Below are 16,214 nucleotides of genomic sequence, written 5' to 3'. Positions count from 1 at the left end.
GTCACGCCGTAGCATAGGATGTTGCAAAAATAGCGCAAAACACCATAATTTAGCATGTTGAAGAAATGACCAAAGAAGCAAGGCTATAGTATGGCAAAAATGTCAAAATATGACATTTCCAAAAAAATGCCGAAAACCGCGTTAAAGCGCACAAAATAGCATGCTGAGTCACGCCGTAGCATAGGATCTTGCAAAAATAACGCAAAACGCCACAATTTAGCATGTTGAAAAAATGACCAAAGAAGCAAGGCTATAGTATGGCAAAAATGTCAAAATATGACATTTCCAAAAAAATGCGAAAACCATGTTAAAAACGCACAAATAGCATGCTGAGTCACGGCCGTAGCATAGGATATTGCAAAATAACGCAAAAGCATACAATTTAGCATGTTGAAAACATGACCAAAGAAGCAAGGCTATAGCATGGCAAAAATGTCAAAATATGACATTTCCAAAACAATGCCAAAACCACGTTAAAGCGCACAAAATAGCATGCTGAGTCACGCTGTAGCATAGGATCTTGCAAAAATAGCGTAAAACGCCATAATTTAGCATGTTGAAAACATGACCAAAGAAGCAAGGCTATAGCATGGCAAAAATGTCAAAATATGACATTTCCAAAACAATGCCAAAAACCACGTTAAAGCGCACAAAATAGCATGCTGAGTCACGCTGTAGCATAGGATCTTGCAAAAATAGCGTAAAACGCCATAATTTAGCATGTTGAAAAATGACCAAAGAAGCAAGGCTATAGTATGGCAAAAATGTCAAAATATGACATTTCCAAAAAAATGCCGAAAACCACGTTAAAGCGCACAAAATAGCATGCTGAGTCACGCCGTAGCATAGGATATTGCAAAAATAACGCAAAACGCCATAATTTAGCATGTTGAAAAAATGACCAAAGAAGCAAGGCTATAGTATGGCAAAAATGTCAAAATATGACATTTCCAAAAAAATGCCGAAAACCACGTTAAAGCGCACAAAATAGCATGCTGAGTCACGCCGTAGCATAGGATGTTGCAAAAATAGCATAAAACACCATAATTTAGCATGTTGAAGAAATGACCAAAGAAGCAAGGCTATAGTATGGCAAAATGTCAAAATATGACATTTCAAAAAATGCGAAAAACCGCGTTAAAAGCGCACAAAATAGCATGCTGAGTCACGCCCGTAGCATAGGATCTTGCAAAAATAACGCAAAACGCATACAATTTAGCATGTTGAAAAAATGACCAAAGAAGCAAGGCTATAGTATGGCAAAATGTCAAAATATGACATTTCCAAAAAATGCCGAAAACCATGTTAAACGCACAAAATAGCATGCTGAGTCACGCCCGTAGCATAGGATATTGCAAAATAACGCAAAAGCATACAATTTAGCATGTTGAAAACATGACCAAAGAAGCAAGGCTATAGCATGGCAAAAATGTCAAAATATGACATTTCCAAAACAATGCCAAAAACCACGTTAAAGCGCACAAAATAGCATGCTGAGTCACGCTGTAGCATAGGATCTTGCAAAAATAGCGTAAAACGCCATAATTTAGCATGTTGAAAAAATGACCAAAGAAGCAAGGCTATAGTATGGCAAAAATGTCAAAATATGACATTTCCAAAAAAATGCCGAAAACCAGCGTTAAAAGCGCACAAAATAGCATGCTGAGTCACGCCGTAGCATAGGATCTTGCAAAAATAGCATAAACGCCACAATTTAGCATGTTGAAAAAATGACCAAAGAAGCAAGGCTATAGTATGGCAAAATGTCAAAATATGACATTTCCAAAAAATGCCGAAAACCACGTTAAAGCGCACAAAATAGCATGCTGAGTCACGCTGTAGCATAGGATATTGCAAAATAGCATAAACGCATACAATTTAGCATGTTGAAAAATGACCAAAGAAGCAAGGCTATAGTATGGCAAAAATGTCAAAATATGACATTTCCAAAAAAATGCCGAAAACCACGTTAAAGCGCACAAAATAGCATGCTGAGTCACGCCGTAGCATAGGATGTTGCAAAAATAATAAAACACCATAATTTAGCATGTTGAAGAAATGACCAAAGAAGCAAGGCTATAGTATGGCAAAAATGTCAAAATATGACATTTCCAAAAAAATGCCGAAAACCACGTTAAAACGCACAAAATAGCATGCTGAGTCACGCTGTAGCATAGGATATTGCGAAAATAGCGCAAAAAGCATACAATTTAGCATGTTGAAAAAATGACCAAAGAAGCAAGGCTATAGTATGGCAAAAATGTCAAAATATGACATTTCAAAAAATGCCGAAAACCACGTTAAAGCGCACAAAATAGCATGCTGAGTCACGCCGTAGCAAAGGAAGTTGCAAAAATAGCGAAAAACACCATAATTAAGCATATTAAAGAAATGACCAAAGAAGCAAGGCTATAGTATGGCAAAAATGTCAAAATATGACATTTCCAAAAAAATGCCGAAAACCACGTTAAAGCGCACAAAATAGCATGCTGAGTCACGCCGTAGCATAGGATGTTGCAAAAATAGCGCAAAACACCATAATTTAGCATGTTGAAGAAATGACCAAAGAAGCAAGGCTATAGTATGGCAAAAATGTCAAAATATGACATTTCCAAAAAAATGCTGAAAACCGCGTTAAAGCGCACAAAATAGCATGCTGAGTCACGCCGTAGCACAGTATCTTGCGAAAATAGCGTAAAACGCCATAATTTAGTATGTTGAAAACACGATCGAAGAAGCAAGGCTATAGTATGGCAAAAATGTCAAAATATGACATTTCCAAAAAAATGCCGAAAACCACGTTAAAGCGCACAAAATAGCATGCTGAGTCACGCCGTAGCATAGGATATTGCAAAAATAGCATAAAACGCCATAATTTAGCATGTTGAAAAAATGACCAAAGAAGCAAGGCTATAGTATGGCAAAATGTCAAAATATGACATTTCCAAAAAAATGCCGAAAACCACGTTAAAACGCACAAAATAGCATGCTGAGTCACGCTGTAGCATAGGATATTGCAAAAATAACGCAAAACGCCACAATTTAGCATGTTGAAAACATGACCAAAGAAGCAAGGCTATAGCATGGCAAAAATGTCAAAATATGACATTTCCAAAACAATGCCAAAAACCACGTTAAAGCGCACAAAATAGCATGCTGAGTCACGCTGTAGCATAGGATCTTGCAAAAATAGCGTAAAACGCCATAATTTAGCATGTTGAAAACACGATCGAAGAAGCAAGGCTATAGTATGGCAAAAATGTCAAAATATGACATTTCCAAAAAAATGCCGAAAACCACGTTAAAACGCACAAAATAGCATGCTGAGTCACGCCGTAGCATAGGATCTTGCAAAAATAACGCAAAACGCCACAATTTAGCATGTTGAAAAAATGACCAAAGAAGCAAGGCTATAGTATGGCAAAAATGTCAAAATATGACATTTCCAAAAAAATGCCGAAAACCACGTTAAAGCGCACAAAATAGCATGCTGAGTCACGGTAGCATAGGATCTTGCAAAAATAACGCAAAACGCCACAATTTAGCATGTTGAAAAAATGACCAAAGAAGCAAGGCTATAGTATGGCAAAAATGTCAAAATATGACATTTCCAAAAAAATGCCGAAAACCATGTTAAAGCGCACAAAATAGCATGCTGAGTCACGCCGTAGCATAGGATGTTGCAAAAATAGCGCAAAACACCATGATTTAGCATGTTGAAAACATGACCAAAGAAGCAAGGCTATAGCATGGCAAAAATGTCAAAATATGACATTTCCAAAACAATGCCAAAAACCACGTTAAAGCGCACAAAATAGCATGCTGAGTCACGCCGTAGCATAGGATGTTGCAAAAATAGCGCAAAACACCATAATTTAGCATGTTGAAGAAATGACCAAAGAAGCAAGGCTATAGTATGGCAAAAATGTCAAAATATGACATTTCCAAAAAAATGCTGAAAACCGCGTTAAAGCACACAAAATAGCATGCTGAGTCACGCCGTAGCATAGGAGCTTGCCAAAATAGCATAAACGCCACAATTTAGCATGTTGAAAAAATGACCAAAGAAGCAAGGCTATAGTATGGCAAAAATGTCAAAATATGACATTTCCAAAAAATGCCGAAAACCACGTTAAAGCGCACAAAATAGCATGCTGAGTCACGCCCGTAGCATAGGATCTTGCAAAAATAACGAAAACGCATACAATTTAGCATGTTGAAAAATGACCAAAGAAGCAAGGCTATAGCATGGCAAAAATGTCAAAATATGACATTTCCAAAACAATGCCAAAAACCACGTTAAAGCGCACAAAATAGCATGCTGAGTCACGCCGTAGCATAGGATGTTGCAAAAATAGCGCAAAACACCATAATTTAGCATGTTGAAGAAATGACCAAAGAAGCAAGGCTATAGTATGGCAAAAATGTCAAAATATGACATTTCCAAAAATGCCGAAACCACGTTAAAGCGCACAAAATAGCATGCTGAGTCACGCTGTAGCATAGGATCTTGCAAAAATAGCGTAAAACGCCATAATTTAGCATGTTGAAAAAATGACCAAAGAAGCAAGGCTATAGTATGGCAAAAATGTCAAAATATGACATTTCCAAAAAAATGCCGAAAACCACGTTAAAGCGCACAAAATAGCATGCTGAGTCACGCCGTAGCATAGGATATTGCAAAAATAGCATAAAACGCATACAATTTAGCATGTTGAAAAATGACCAAAGAAGCAAGGCTATAGTATGGCAAAAATGTCAAAATATGACATTTCAAAAAATGCCGAAAACCACGTTAAAAGCGCACAAAATAGCATGCTGAGTCACGCCCGTAGCATAGGATATTGCAAAAATAGCGCAAAACGCCACAATTTAGCATGTTGAAAAAATGACCAAAGAAGCAAGGCTATAGTATGGCAAAAATGTCAAAATATGACATTTCCAAAAAAATGCCGAAAACCACGTTAAAGCGCACAAAATAGCATGCTGAGTCACGCCGTAGCATAGGATCTTGCAAAAATAGCGTAAAACGCCATAATTTAGCATGTTGAAAAAATGACCAAAGAAGCAAGGCTATAGTATGGCAAAAATGTCAAAATATGACATTTCCAAAAAAATGCCGAAAACCATGTTAAAACGCACAAAATAGCATGCTGAGTCACGCCGTAGCATAGGATATTGCAAAAATAACGCAAAACGCCACAATTTAGCATGTTGAAAAAATGACCAAAGAAGCAAGGCTATAGTATGGCAAAAATGTCAAAATATGACATTTCCAAAAAAATGCCGAAAACCACGTTAAAACGCACAAAATAGCATGCTGAGTCACGACGTAGCATAGGATATTGCAAAAATAGCATAAAACGCCACAATTTAGCATGTTGAAAAAATGACCAAAGAAGCAAGGCTATAGTATGGCAAAAATGTCAAAAAATGATATTTCCAAAACAATGCCGAAAACCACGTTAAAACGCACAAAATAGCATGCTGAGTCACGCCGTAGCACAGGATCTTGCGAAAATAGCTCAAAACACCATAATTTAGCATGTTGAAAAAATGACCAAAGAAGCAAGGCTATAGTATGGCAAAAATGTCAAAATATGACATTTCCAAAAAAATGCCGAAAACCGCGTTAAAGCGCACAAAATAGCATGCTGAGTCACGCCGTAGCATAGGATCTTGCAAAAATAACGCAAAACGCCACAATTTAGCATGTTGAAAAAATGACCAAAGAAGCAAGGCTATAGTATGGCAAAAATGTCAAAATATGACATTTCCAAAAAAATGCCGAAAACCACGTTAAAGCGCACAAAATAGCATGCTGAGTCACGCCGTAGCATAGGATATTGCAAAAATAACGCAAAACGCCACAATTTAGCATGTTGAAAAAATGACCAAAGAAGCAAGGCTATAGTATGGCAAAAATGTCAAAATATGACATTTCCAAAAAAATGCCGAAAACCACGTTAAAGCGCACAAAATAGCATGCTGAGTCACGCTGTAGCATAGGATCTTGCAAAAATAGCGTAAAACGCCATAATTTAGCATGTTGAAAAAATGACCAAAGAAGCAAGGCTATAGTATGGCAAAAATGTCAAAATATGACATTTCCAAAACAATGCCAAAAACCACATTAAAGCGCACAAAATAGCATGCTGAGTCACGCTGTAGCATAGGATCTTGCAAAAATAGCGTAAAACGCCATAATTTAGCATGTTGAAAAAATGACCAAAGAAGCAAGGCTATAGTATGGCAAAAATGTCAAAATATGACATTTCCAAAAAAATGCCGAAAACCGCGTTAAAGCGCACAAAATAGCATGCTGAGTCACGCCGTAGCATAGGATCTTGCAAAAATAACGCAAAACGCCACAATTTAGCATGTTGAAAAAATGACCAAAGAAGCAAGGCTATAGTATGGCAAAAATGTCAAAATATGACATTTCCAAAAAAATGCCGAAAACCACGTTAAAGCGCACAAAATAGCATGCTGAGTCACGCCGTAGCATAGGATATTGCAAAAATAACGCAAAACGCCATAATTTAGCATGTTGAAAAAATGACCAAAGAAGCAAGGCTATAGTATGGCAAAAATGTCAAAATATGACATTTCCAAAAAAATGCCGAAAACCACGTTAAAGCGCACAAAATAGCATGCTGAGTCACGCCGTAGCATAGGATGTTGCAAAAATAGCGCAAAACACCATAATTTAGCATGTTGAAGAAATGACCAAAGAAGCAAGGCTATAGTATGGCAAAAATGTCAAAATATGACATTTCCAAAAAAATGCCAAAAACCACGTTAAAACGCACAAAATAGCATGCTGAGTCACGCCGTAGCATAGGATATTGCAAAAATAACGCAAAACGCCACAATTTAGCATGTTGAAAAAATGACCAAAGAAGCAAGGCTATAGTATGGCAAAAATGTCAAAATATGACATTTCCAAAAAAATGCCGAAAACCACGTTAAAGCGCACAAAATAGCATGCTGAGTCACGCCGTAGCATAGGATATTGCAAAAATAGCAAAAGCATACAATTTAGCATGTTGAAAAAATGACCAAAGAAGCAAGGCTATAGTATGGCAAAAATGTCAAAATATGACATTTCCAAAAAAATGCCGAAAACCACGTTAAAGCGCACAAAATAGCATGCTGAGTCACGCCGTAGCATAGGATGTTGCAAAAATAGCGCAAAACACCATAATTTAGCATGTTGAAGAAATGACCAAAGAAGCAAGGCTATAGTATGGCAAAAATGTCAAAATATGACATTTCCAAAAAAATGCCGAAAACCACGTTAAAGCGCACAAAATAGCATGCTGAGTCACGCCGTAGCATAGGATATTGCAAAAATAGCATAAAACGCATACAATTTAGCATGTTGAAAAAATGACCAAAGAAGCAAGGCTATAGTATGGCAAAATGTCAAAATATGACATTTCCAAAAAAAATGCCGAAAACCACGTTAAAGCGCACAAAATAGCATGCTGAGTCACGCTGTAGCATAGGATCTTGCAAAAATAGCGTAAAACGCCATAATTTAGCATGTTGAAAAAATGACCAAAGAAGCAAGGCTATAGTATGGCAAAAATGTCAAAATATGACATTTCCAAAAAAATGCCGAAACCACGTTAAAACGCACAAAATAGCATGCTGAGTCACGCCGTAGCATAGGATATTGCAAAAATAACGCAAAACGCCACAATTTAGCATGTTGAAAAAATGACCAAAGAAGCAAGGCTATAGTATGGCAAAAATGTCAAAATATGACATTTCCAAAAAAATGCCGAAAACCACGTTAAAGCGCACAAAATAGCATGCTGAGTCACGCCGTAGCATAGGATGTTGCAAAAATAGCATAAACGCCATAATTTAGCATGTTGAAAAAATGACCAAAGAAGCAAGGCTATAGTATGGCAAAAATGTCAAAATATGACATTTCCAAAAAAATGCCGAAAACCGCGTTAAAGCGCACAAAATAGCATGCTGAGTCACGCCGTAGCATAGGATATTGCAAAAATAACGCAAAACGCCACAATTTAGCATGTTGAAAAAATGACCAAAGAAGCAAGGCTATAGTATGGCAAAAATGTCAAAATATGACATTTCCAAAACAATGCCAAAAACCACGTTAAAGCGCACAAAATAGCATGCTGAGTCACGCCGTAGCATAGGATGTTGCAAAAATAGCGCAAAACACCATAATTTAGCATGTTGAAGAAATGACCAAAGAAGCAAGGCTATAGTATGGCAAAAATGTCAAAATATGACATTTCCAAAAAAATGCCGAAAACCACGTTAAAACGCACAAAATAGCATGCTGAGTCACGCCGTAGCATAGGATATTGCAAAAATAACGCAAAACGCCACAATTTAGCATGTTGAAAAAATGACCAAAGAAGCAAGGCTATAGTATGGCAAAAATGTCAAAATATGACATTTCCAAAAAAATGCCGAAAACCACGTTAAAACGCACAAAATAGCATGCTGAGTCACGCCGTAGCATAGGATCTTGCAAAAATAACGCAAAACGCCACAATTTAGCATGTTGAAAACATGACCAAAGAAGCAAGGCTATAGCATGGCAAAAATGTCAAAATATGACATTTCCAAAACAATGCCAAAAACCACGTTAAAGCGCACAAAATAGCATGCTGAGTCACGCTGTAGCATAGGATCTTGCAAAAATAGCATAAAACGCCATAATTTAGCATGTTGAAAAAATGACCAAAGAAGCAAGGCTATAGTATGGCAAAAATGTCAAAATATGACATTTCCAAAACAATGCCAAAAACCACGTTAAAGCGCACAAAATAGCATGCTGAGTCACGCCGTAGCATAGGATATTGCAAAAATAACGCAAAACGCCACAATTTAGCATGTTGAAAAAATGACCAAAGAAGCAAGGCTATAGTATGGCAAAAATGTCAAAATATGACATTTCCAAAAAAATGCCGAAAACCACGTTAAAGCGCACAAAATAGCATGCTGAGTCACGCCGTAGCATAGGATATTGCAAAATAGCAAAAACGCCACAATTTAGCATGTTGAAAAAATGACCAAAGAAGCAAGGCTATAGTATGGCAAAAATGTCAAAATATGACATTTCCAAAACAATGCCAAAAACCACGTTAAAGCGCACAAAATAGCATGCTGAGTCACGCTGTAGCATAGGATCTTGCAAAAATAGCGTAAAACGCCATAATTTAGCATGTTGAAAAAATGACCAAAGAAGCAAGGCTATAGTATGGCAAAAATGTCAAAATATGACATTTCCAAAAAAATGCCGAAAACCACGTTAAAGCGCACAAAATAGCATGCTGAGTCACGCCGTAGCATAGGATCTTGCAAAAATAACGCAAAACGCCACAATTTAGCATGTTGAAAAAATGACCAAAGAAGCAAGGCTATAGTATGGCAAAAATGTCAAAATATGACATTTCCAAAAAAATGCCGAAAACCACGTTAAAGCGCACAAAATAGCATGCTGAGTCACGCCGTAGCATAGGATCTTGCAAAAATAGCGCAAAACACCATAATTTAGCATGTTGAAAAAATGACCAAAGAAGCAAGGCTATAGTATGGCAAAAATGTCAAAATATGACATTTCCAAAAAAATGCCGAAAACCATGTTAAAACGCACAAAATAGCATGCTGAGTCACGCCGTAGCATAGGATATTGCAAAAATAACGCAAAACGCCACAATTTAGCATGTTGAAAACATGACCAAAGAAGCAAGGCTATAGCATGGCAAAAATGTCAAAATATGACATTTCCAAAACAATGCCAAAAACCACGTTAAAGCGCACAAAATAGCATGCTGAGTCACGCTGTAGCATAGGATCTTGCAAAAATAGCGTAAAACGCCATAATTTAGCATGTTGAAAAAATGACCAAAGAAGCAAGGCTATAGTATGGCAAAAATGTCAAAATATGACATTTCCAAAAAAATGCCGAAAACCACGTTAAAGCGCACAAAATAGCATGCTGAGTCACGCCGTAGCATAGGATATTGCGAAAATAGCGTAAAACGCCACAATTTAGCATGTTGAAAAAATGACCAAAGAAGCAAGGCTATAGTATGGCAAAATGTCAAAATATGACATTTCCAAAAAATGCCGAAAACCACGTTAAAGCGCACAAAATAGCATGCTGAGTCACGCGTAGCATAGGATGTTGCAAAAATAGCGCAAAACACCATAATTTAGCATGTTGAAGAAATGACCAAAGAAGCAAGGCTATAGTATGGCAAAAATGTCAAAATATGACATTTCCAAAAAAATGCCGAAAACCATGTTAAAACGCACAAAATAGCATGCTGAGTCACGCCGTAGCATAGGATATTGCAAAAATAACGCAAAACGCCACAATTTAGCATGTTGAAAACATGACCAAAGAAGCAAGGCTATAGCATGGCAAAAATGTCAAAATATGACATTTCCAAAACAATGCCAAAAACCACGTTAAAGCGCACAAAATAGCATGCTGAGTCACGCTGTAGCATAGGATCTTGCAAAAATAGCGTAAAACGCCATAATTTAGCATGTTGAAAAAATGACCAAAGAAGCAAGGCTATAGTATGGCAAAAATGTCAAAATATGACATTTCCAAAAAAATGCCGAAAACCACGTTAAAGTGCACAAAATAGCATGCTGAGTCACGCTGTAGCATAGGATCTTGCAAAGAATAGCAAAACGCCACAATTTAGCATGTTGAAAAATGACCAAAGAAGCAAGGCTATAGTATGGCAAAAATGTCAAAATATGACATTTCCAAAAAATGCCGAAAACCACGTTAAAAGCACAAAATAGCATGCTGAGTCACGCCCGTAGCATAGGATGTTGCAAAAATAGCGCAAAACACCATAATTTAGCATGTTGAAGAAATGACCAAAGAAGCAAGGCTATAGTATGGCAAAAATGTCAAAATATGACATTTCCAAAAAAATGCCGAAAACCGCGTTAAAGCGCACAAAATAGCATGCTGAGTCACGCCATAGCATAGGATCTTGCAAAAATAGCATAAGCATACAATTTAGCATGTTGAAAAAATGACCAAAGAAGCAAGGCTATAGTATGGCAAAAATGTCAAAATATGACATTTCCAAAAAAATGCCGAAAACCATGTTAAAACGCACAAAATAGCATGCTGAGTCACGCCGTAGCATAGGATATTGCAAAATAGCATAAGCATACAATTTAGCATGTTGAAAACATGACCAAAGAAGCAAGGCTATAGCATGGCAAAAATGTCAAAATATGACATTTCCAAAAAAATGCCGAAAACCGCGTTAAAGCGCACAAAATAGCATGCTGAGTCACGCCGTAGCATAGGATATTGCAAAAATAGCATAAACGCCACAATTTAGCATGTTGAAAAAATGACCAAAGAAGCAAGGCTATAGTATGGCAAAATGTCAAAATATGACATTTCAAAAAATGCCGAAAACCATGTTAAAACGCACAAAATAGCATGCTGAGTCACGCCGTAGCATAGGATGTTGCAAAAATAGCATAAAACACCATAATTTAGCATGTTGAAGAAATGACCAAAGAAGCAAGGCTATAGTATGGCAAAAATGTCAAAATATGACATTTCCAAAAAATGCCGAAACCAGCGTTAAAGCGCACAAAATAGCATGCTGAGTCACGCCGTAGCATAGGATATTGCAAAAATAGCATAAACGCATACAATTTAGCATGTTGAAAAATGACCAAAGAAGCAAGGCTATAGTATGGCAAAAATGTCAAAATATGACATTTCCAAAAAATGCCGAAAACCGCGTTAAAGCGCACAAAATAGCATGCTGAGTCACGCTGTAGCATAGGATATTGCAAAAATAACGCAAAACGCCACAATTTAGCATGGTGAAAAAATGACCAAAGAAGCAAGGCTATAGTATGGCAAAAATGTCAAAATATGACATTTCCAAAACAATGCCAAAAACCACGTTAAAGCGCACAAAATAGCATGCTGAGTCACGCCAGTAGCATAGGATATTGCAAAAATAGCATAAAACGCCACAATTTAGCATGTTGAAAAAATGACCAAAGAAGCAAGGCTATAGTATGGCAAAAATGTCAAAATATGACATTTCCAAAAAAATGCAGAAAACCATGTTAAAACGCACAAAATAGCATGCTGAGTCACGCCGTAGCATCGGATATTGCAAAATAACGCATAACGCATACAATTTAGCATGTTGAAAACATGACCAAAGAAGCAAGGCTATAGCATGGCAAAAATGTCAAAATATGACATTTCCAAAACAATGCCAAAAACCACGTTAAAGCGCACAAAATAGCATGCTGAGTCACGCTGTAGCATAGGATCTTGCAAAAATAGCGTAAAACGCCATAATTTAGCATGTTGAAAAAATGACCAAAGAAGCAAGGCTATAGTATGGCAAAAATGTCAAAATATGACATTTCCAAAAAAATGCCGAAAACCACGTTAAAACGCACAAAATAGCATGCTGAGTCACGCTGTAGCATAGGATATTGCAAAAATAACGCACAAGCATACAATTTAGCATGTGGAAAAAATGACCAAAGAAGCAAGGCTATAGTATGGCAAAAATGTCAAAATATGACATTTCCAAAACAATGCCAAAAACCACGTTAAAGCGCACAAAATAGCATGCTGAGTCACGCCCGTAGCATAGGATCTTGCAAAAATAGCATAAACGCATACAATTTAGCATGTTGAAAAAATGACCAAATAAGCAAGTCTATAGTATGGCAAAAATGTCAAAATATGACATTTCCAAAAAAATGCCGAAAACCATGTTAAAACGCACAAAATAGCATGCTGAGTCACGCCGTAGCATAGGATATTGCAAAAATAGCATAAAAGCATACAATTTAGCATGTTGAAAACATGACCAAAGAAGCAAGGCTATAGCATGGCAAAATGTCAAAATATGACATTTCCAAAACAATGCCAAAAACCACGTTAAAGCGCACAAAATAGCATGCTGAGTCACGCTGTAGCATAGGATCTTGCAAAAATAGCGTAAAACGCCATAATTTAGCATGTTGAAAAAATGACCAAAGAAGCAAGGCTATAGTATGGCAAAAATGTCAAAATATGACATTTCCAAAAAAATGCCGAAAACCACGTTAAAGCGCACAAAATAGCATGCTGAGTCACGCCGTAGCATAGGATATTGCAAAGATAGCATAAACGCATACAATTTAGCATGTTGAAAAAATGACCAAAGAAGCAAGGCTATAGTATGGCAAAATGTCAAAATATGACATTTCAAAAAATGCCGAAAACCACGTTAAAGCGCACAAAATAGCATGCTGAGTCACGCCGTAGCATAGGATGTTGCAAAAATAGCGCAAAACACCATAATTTAGCATGTTGAAGAAATGACCAAAGAAGCAAGGCTATAGTATGGCAAAAATGTCAAAATATGACATTTCCAAAAAAATGCCGAAAACCGCGTTAAAGCGCACAAAATAGCATGCTGAGTCACGCCATAGCATAGGATCTTGCAAAAATAACGCAAAACGCATACAATTTAGCATGTTGAAAAAATGACCAAAGAAGCAAGGCTATAGTATGGCAAAATGTCAAAATATGACATTTCAAAAAATGCCGAAAACCATGTTAAAGCGCACAAAATAGCATGCTGAGTCACGCTGTAGCATAGGATATTGCAAAAATAGCATAAAAGCATACAATTTAGCATGTTGAAAACATGACCAAAGAAGCAAGGCTATAGTATGGCAAAAATGTCAAAATATGACATTTCCAAAAAAATGCAGAAAACCGCGTTAAAGCGCACAAAATAGCATGCTGACTCGCGCCGTAGCACAGGATATTGCGAAAATAACGCAAAACGCCACAATTTAGCATGTTGAAAAAATGACCAAAGAAGCAAGGCTATAGTATGGCAAAAATGTCAAAATATGACATTTCCAAAAAAATGCCGAAAACCACGTTAAAGCGCACAAAATAGCATGCTGAGTCACGCCGTAGCATAGGATGTTGCAAAAATAGCGCAAAACACCATAATTTAGCATGTTGAAGAAATGACCAAAGAAGCAAGGCTATAGTATGGCAAAAATGTCAAAATATGACATTTCCAAAAAAATGCCGAAAACCGCGTTAAAGCGCACAAAATAGCATGCTGAGTCACGCCGTAGCATAGGATATTGCAAAAATAACGCAAAACGCCACAATTTAGCATGTTGAAAAAATGACCAAAGAAGCAAGGCTATAGTATGGCAAAAATGTCAAAATATGACATTTCCAAAAAAATGCCGAAAACCACGTTAAAACGCACAAAATAGCATGCTGAGTCACGCTGTAGCATAGGATATTGCAAAAATAACGCAAAACGCCACAATTTAGCATGTTGAAAAAATGACCAAAGAAGCAAGGCTATAGTATGGCAAAAATGTCAAAATATGACATTTCCAAAAAAATGCTGAAAACCGCGTTAAAGCGCACAAAATAGCATGCTGAGTCACGCCGTAGCATAGGATATTGCAAAAATAGCATAAACGCATACAATTTAGCATGTTGAAAAAATGACCAAAGAAGCAAGGCTATAGTATGGCAAAAATGTCAAAATATGACATTTCCAAAAAAATGCCGAAAACCACGTTAAAGCGCACAAAATAGCATGCTGAGTCACGCGTAGCATAGGATCTTGCAAAAATAACATAAAAGCATACAATTTAGCATGTTGAAAACATGACCAAAGAAGCAAGGCTATAGCATGGCAAAAATGTCAAAATATGACATTTCCAAAACAATGCCAAAAACCACGTTAAAGCGCACAAAATAGCATGCTGAGTCACGCCGTAGCATAGGATGTTGCAAAAATAGCGCAAAACACCATAATTTAGCATGTTGAAGAAATGACCAAAGAAGCAAGGCTATAGTATGGCAAAAATGTCAAAATATGACATTTCCAAAAAAATGCTGAAAACTGCGTTAAAGCACACAAAATAGCATGCTGAGTCACGCCGTAGCATAGGATCTTGCAAAAATAACGCAAAACGCCACAATTTAGCATGTTGAAAAAATGACCAAAGAAGCAAGGCTATAGTATGGCAAAAATGTCAAAATATGACATTTCCAAAAAAATGCCGAAAACCATGTTAAAACGCACAAAATAGCATGCTGAGTCACGCCGTAGCATAGGATATTGCAAAAATAACGCAAAACGCCACAATTTAGCATGTTGAAAACATGACCAAAGAAGCAAGGCTATAGCATGGCAAAAATGTCAAAATATGACATTTCCAAAACAATGCCAAAAACCACGTTAAAGCGCACAAAATAGCATGCTGAGTCACGCTGTAGCATAGGATCTTGCAAAAATAGCGTAAAACGCCATAATTTAGCATGTTGAAAAAATGACCAAAGAAGCAAGGCTATAGTATGGCAAAAATGTCAAAATATGACATTTCCAAAAAAATGCCGAAAACCACGTTAAAGTGCACAAAATAGCATGCTGAGTCACGTGTAGCATAGGATCTTGCAAAAATAACGCAAAAGCATACAATTTAGCATGTTGAAAAAATGACCAAAGAAGCAAGGCTATAGTATGGCAAAAATGTCAAAATATGACATTTCCAAAAAAATGCCGAAAACCACGTTAAAACGCACAAAATAGCATGCTGAGTCACGCCGTAGCATAGGATCTTGCAAAAATAACGCATAACGCATACAATTTAGCATGTTGAAAACATGACCAAAGAAGCAAGGCTATAGTATGGCAAAAATGTCAAAATATGACATTTCCAAAACAATGCCAAAAACCACGTTAAAGCGCACAAAATAGCATGCTGAGTCACGCCGTAGCATAGGATGTTGCAAAAATAGCGCAAAACACCATAATTTAGCATGTTGAAGAAATGACCAAAGAAGCAAGGCTATAGTATGGCAAAAATGTCAAAATATGACATTTCCAAAAAAATGCCGAAAACCGCGTTAAAGCGCACAAAATAGCATGCTGAGTCACGCCGTAGCATAGGATCTTGCAAAAATAACGCATAAACGCATACAATTTAGCATGTTGAAAAAATGACCAAAGAAGCAAGGCTATAGTATGGCAAAAATGTCAAAAAATGATATTTCCAAAACAATGCCGAAAACCACGTTAAAACGCACAAAATAGCATGCTGAGTCACGCCCGTAGCATAGGATATTGCAAAAATAAGCGTAAACGCATACAATTTAGCATGTT

Source organism: Plectropomus leopardus, chromosome 20, assembly GCF_026936395.1.
Source record: "Plectropomus leopardus strain MGB_pleo_1.0 chromosome 20, ASM2693639v1, whole genome shotgun sequence".
Taxonomy (NCBI): Eukaryota; Metazoa; Chordata; class Actinopteri; order Perciformes; family Serranidae; genus Plectropomus; species Plectropomus leopardus.
Note: the sequence above shows the minus strand (reverse complement) of the source record.